Source organism: Macadamia integrifolia, unplaced genomic scaffold, assembly GCF_013358625.1.
Source record: "Macadamia integrifolia cultivar HAES 741 unplaced genomic scaffold, SCU_Mint_v3 scaffold472, whole genome shotgun sequence".
NCBI classification, from domain to species: Eukaryota; Viridiplantae; Streptophyta; class Magnoliopsida; order Proteales; family Proteaceae; genus Macadamia; species Macadamia integrifolia.
Genome location: NW_024870461.1, coordinates 120,754 through 126,753, shown reverse-complemented (window position 1 = coordinate 126,753; position 6,000 = coordinate 120,754). Strand labels below are relative to the sequence as shown.

Here is a 6,000-nt window from a genome sequence, read left to right as displayed (position 1 = left end):
GCCCACTGCTTAACTCAGGACCTTATAAGGACTGACAGGCCAGGAGTGACGGGCTAGGTGCCCACAGGTCCTTGCTCATCGGTCGACCCAGGGGTCACTGCCTAGACAGGTGGGCTAAAAGCGATGGGCCAGGTGCTCATCAGTCTTGCTCGTTGATCGAGCCAGCCGCCCCTCTAGGATAGGTAGGATCCAAATTGGTGGGTCCGACCATTTCCAGGCACCAACCACTTAGAACCAAAATTTTACTGTTCACTCCCATTCTTCATCCCACCTTGGGGAAACCACGAGGGGTCAATTCTACCTCATTTTTCATAAATCTAAGGTCTCATATCATGATTCTAACTTAAATCTAGGACCGATTCAGAGTTTCAAGCTTGAGTTTTACCTCTTTGCTCAAGAACACTTCAAAAACCTCAAATCTTCCCTCTAGCTCAAGAGATCAACAAATGCTCTCAAATCTTATAATTTCTTCCTCTAAGACTTTCATATACAACATATAGGTCCTCTATTAAACCTTAGATTCGCATTCCCAAGAGGGATTAATAATGTCACACCCCACTTTTAGTAAACCCAACTTACCATTAGGAATACCAACGGTGTGAGTAAGACACGTACCTGTCTTACAAACCTACCAGGATCTCTGATAGCAATACCTTAACATTTCACAATCTCATACCAACCAAAAGCAACAGAATCAGAGTATGATAGCGGAATCATTAGAAATAAATGGAAAAATTGTCTAATAATAAAATATTATCCATAACTGAGTTATTTTGTTACATTCATCCATGACATATAAACATAATCCCAAAATATAAAATCCACCATCTATATCAATGTATCAAAATATGATGTACAATCTCACGGTGCAGCGTAAGCACAGTGGTTGCAAGCACATTCCTGATCGTGCTCCTCCGCTTCTGGCATCCACTAATCGCTCACACCATACTCTGACCTAGATGATACTGGGTCACACGCCATCGACACCATAGTACCTGCATCATCATCTAAAAAGGTGTATAAGTGGGGTGAGCTTTCCAACTCGCTCAGTGAGGGGTAGGGTTCAAGCACATCCAAGTTTAACAACTATAGTAATAATTTATGATACATGATTATAAAAAATAAACACATAGTCCATAATGCTCGTGATGCAATTCATTTATTTTATTATCCACCAACAATACAACTAAGTCTGGTAAATGCTACTATGACACATTAGGTTGTATCCCTCGTCTCAGACCTGCCATTAACTACGCAGGGTACAAACCCTAGCCATGAATAGAAGCTTGCTGGTCCCTGTATATATATATGGGTCACCCAGTAAACCCCTGATAACCCCCTCCTGGCTGTTATGGCACCAGTACCACATCAACCACGTCTGACAAGTTTCTGCCTCCAATAATAATCACATCGTACCACGAGTTTGGCATTCCAGAAAGGCACATCGAACATACCACAATGGGTTATCCAACATCTTTCCCCCTATTGGCAAGGGTTCGTAGTATAGGGAGTGATACCTAACTGCATACATACTACATGCCTTCATAATGATACAATTAGTATGAATTACATGAAACCAGTAACACATCGACCACAAAGTGTAATCCATATCCATTTACAGTCCCAGGTACAAGATACCGATAACACATCGACCACAAAGTGTAATCCGAGGCCGTTTACCTAATCTAGCATACATATAACAGTTGAGTTTGGACTATGCAACACCAGTAGCAATCATCAGCCATGAAGGGTATCTATTTTCAAATGTAGTCCCGGAGTACACGATACCTGTAACACATCGGCCATAAAGTGTAATCCACAACTACAACTAACTCTAATACACATAATCAATGCATAAATGCAATAAGCATATAAAAATCACGATACCGGTACCACCTCTACCGCACTGCATCCCGCCATACATCTCCATAATAGTTCATTTTAATTCAACAAAAATGTAACATGTGATAGCATACCATCATCATTTGAGCAATTAATAATCATGTATAATCCTTCACATGTGAGTAGTTCTATAATAATAAAATAATTCCAAAAAATAATCATCCAGCCCTCACCTTGTCTATGTCTGTGTGTTAGGGTTCAGATAAGGCCATCGATCGATCAACTCAGTTTTGACTTCCGGGCACGTGCACATCACTGTCCTAGACACAAAGGTAATCGTACATCAATATGTGTCAGAAACATCGGGAGGGGCCCACATGGGTTACTCCCAAAAGGTACAAACAAGGTTCCCTAGTGGCAGTAATGTCAATGAAAACAGGGACTTTTCCACTGAAAATATCAGTCCTATTTCTGGTGGTGGTGGCAAAGAGTTCACAAGGCTCTGTGGTTCACCAGAAACAACCCACCGGAAGTAGGCCCAGTGTTTTTGGTGGCTTTTTTTCGGTGGCAATACAGAATTGCCCAAGTCAAATTGGAGCTTTTCAGCTCAGGCCAGATCACTGGGATTTGTTCCATGGAGTTTATAGGGAATGTTCCTAGCATCATTCTAAGCCAATAAAATCCTTATTTCACTAAGCCGTTTAGGAGATACGTCGATCAAACGATCAAAACCCTAGATGGTCATTTGGTCATTCTTGTTGTCGGAGCTCATCGGACTCAGTTTGAGCTCGGCAATGGCACTAGGAAGGTAGAATTCACATTCCCCAACATCATGGGGGTTTGTGCACTAATTCTACTCCCACACCTAGCTTAACCTAGGTCAAAATGAAGAGTGAGGGTAGTAGGAGTGATTGCACTTAACTCCGGCAACTAATCGGCAGCTGGCACTAAGGTAAGTCTTCTTCCCTCTTCTTCCTCTTCTTCTTCTCCTTATTCTCCTCTTTCTCTCTTTTCCTATGTTTGAGCAAAGTGAAAATGAGGAAATAAATTCCTTATTTCCCACTTATAAGGCAAATAGGCCTTAGGGTCCATTTGGTTGAACCCTATTACATCTAATTAGCTTATTCCAATTTTCGGCGCACGAGAACCTGACTACTTAGGTCTGTGAAATGCTCATGTCATGAGGAATGTGTGAAGGATGATTTGGGATCATCCGAGACTATCTACGATATGAGTGGCGGAGCCCACGGGCATCAAAACCTTGATAGCAACCTATTTAGCTCACCAAAAACATCCCACCGGATTTAGGCCCAGTGTTCTGGTGGCTTATTTCTAATGGTCAAGCTTACTATCTTAACTGTTTGCTGTCCACCAACTAGCCTTGCATAGGTAGTTGCCCTCGGTCGTGCTTATGGTCATTTAGCAACTTTGGTACGTGCCAGGATTTATATATGGAAGGTATGTATCCCCTCGAGTTAGACTGGTATGCAATGCACGAACATATAGGGTCATCTCTCCCCCTTCGACAATGGCCGACCAAGAGCCAAAACTTGATTGCACTTTCGATCTTCGATCTGAGACCTATCACAATAGTTCAAATTAGACCAGGTCAGGGCACGGGTGTAACATTCCCCCCACCTTACAAGAATTTCATCCTCGAAATTGAACATTCCTAGAAAATCAAACAATCTAGGATACTGTTTCATCATCTCATCTTCCTGCTCCCAGGATGCTTCCTATTCGGGGTGATTCATCAATTTCACCTTGACAATGGAAACGTTGCGGTTGCAAAGAACATGTTCTTTTCGGTCAACAATCTTCTCTGGATACTCCACGTAGGTAAAATCCTAGTCCAACTCACAGGGTATATAAGTCAAGACGTGAGTGGGGCCGGGAATGTACTTCCTTAACATGAACACATGGAAGACATCATGTGTACCCTCCAAATCTGGTGGCAAAGCTATCCAATAAGCTACTAGTCTGATCCTTTCCAGTACATTGTACAGTCCTTTAAACCTCGGACTAAGCTTTCCCTTCTTGCTGAACCACATCACCTCTTTAACTAGGGAGATCCATAAGAACACCTTGTCTCCAACTCCAAATTCTAGATGTTTCCTTTTGACATCTGAATAGCTCTTCTAGTTGGACTAAGCTGCTTTAATCCTCTCTCTGATCACATTCGCCTTCTCACTAGTAGCCTGTATCAAGTCTGGACCCAAAATATGCCGCTCAACAACCTCATCCTAGTAGAGTGGAGTCCAACACTTTCTGTCATACTGTGCTTCGAATGGAGTATGACAGATAACTGCTGTCGGAGAACTCAATAAAGAAAATGTGTTCATCCCAACTATAACTCATATCTAAGGCACATGCTCGAAGCAGGTCCTCCAAAGTTGGATAGTCCTCTTTGACTGACCATCTGTCTGTGGATGAAAAGCTGTGCTAAAATTCAACTGTATACCTATAGCCTTCTATACACATGTCCAAAACTTGGAAGTAAATCTAGAATCTCGATCAGAGATAATGTTAACTGGTACACCATGCAACTTGATGATGTTGTCAATATACAACTTGGCCAGCTTCTATCCATGGAAAATGTGACCTTGATTGGGATAAAGTGAGCTGCCTTGGTCAAGCGGTCCACAACTATCCAAATGGCATCCATACCCTTCTATGTGCGGGGTAAGCCTGTGACGAAATCTATGGTAATGTTCTCCCATTTTCACTCCAGAATAGGTAGGGACTGTAATAACATATGGGGCCTTTGCCTTTCAGCCTTGACTTGCTGGTATGTGAGGCATCTAGACATATGTATGGCCACGCATTCTTTATTCCTTTCCATCAGTAGGAACTCTTAAGGTCCCTATACATTTTAGTGTTGCCGGGGTGAATGGAGTATCGAGAGATATATATACCTCTCTCAAAACTGTGTCTCTCAAATCACCATCACTAGGAACGTATAACCTCCCTTTGAACTTGAGAATCCCGCTTCCAGTTGCAGAGAAATACGAGTCTTTCTAGGTTCCTTCCCAGCATTCTTCTATCAGTTTTTGTAACTCTACATTCGTACGTTGATCTATAATGATTCTATCCACCAATTAGGTTGTACCACCAATGCCGATAGTGACAAGGTGGCACCTTCCACTAGTAGGTCCAAATCCAGTTTCCTGGCCTCCACTATGAGATGGTCATTGGTGGTCAATGATGCAAGAGTCAGTGACTGGGACTTTGGACTAAGTGCATCAGCTACCACATTGGCCTTTCCTAGGTGATAGTGGATAGTACAATCATAGTCCTTCATTAACTCCAACCAACGCCTCTGTCTCATATTGAGTTCCTTTTGGGTGAAGAAGTACTTAAAGCTCTTATAGTCACTGAAGATCTCACTCTTCTCATCATACAGGTAGTATCTCCAAATTTTCAGAGCAAAAATCATAGCCGCCAACTCTAAATCATCAGTAGGGTAGTTCTTCTCATTATCCTTCAACTGACGGGATGCATAAGCAATGACTTTCCCGTACTGCATCAATACACAACCCAATCCTAGCTTGGAGGCATCACTATACACAACCATACCACTTGTACCAGTCGGAATAGTCAGAACTGGAGCTGACACCAACCTTTTCCTTAGCTCTTTGAATCTCTTTTCATAAGCATCAGACCACTCAAATTTCACACCCTTCCATGTGAGTCAAGTCAGTGGGGTAGCAATGCGGGAGAAGTTCTCAATAAACCTCCTGTAGTATCCAATCAATCTCAGAAAACTACATACGTCTGTTATGCTCTTGGGAGTCTCCCATTCTAGAACTGCCTTCACCATACCTTGATCAACCTCTATACCTTTGTCTGAAACAATGTGGCCTAAGAATGCCACCTGTGATGACCAAAACTCACATTTGTTGAATTTGGCATAGAGTTGCTTCTCTCTCAAACGTTGCAATACTAACCTCAAGTAAACAGCATGTTCCTCTGCACTCTTGGAGTAGACTAAGATGTCATCAATGAACATAATTACAAATTTATTTAAGACATCCTAGAATACCCGGTTCATCAAATCCATAAATGCAGCTGGTGCATTAGTCAACCCAAATGACATTACCAAGAACTCATAATATCCATACCTTGATCTGAAGGCCATCTTGCTAACATCAATATCCT

General features: G+C 42.1%; 1 long non-coding RNA gene across 1 annotated transcript in view; it reads right to left on the bottom strand.

Moving 5' to 3' along the window:
- Positions 1–702: 702 nt before the first annotated feature.
- The window catches only part of LOC122068868, a 102,575-nt gene continuing 97,277 nt past the window's right edge, over positions 703–6,000 (bottom strand). The window contains exon 9 of the long non-coding RNA XR_006137273.1: positions 703–995. This is a non-coding gene — a long non-coding RNA (uncharacterized LOC122068868). The remainder of the gene's footprint in view (positions 996–6,000) is intronic.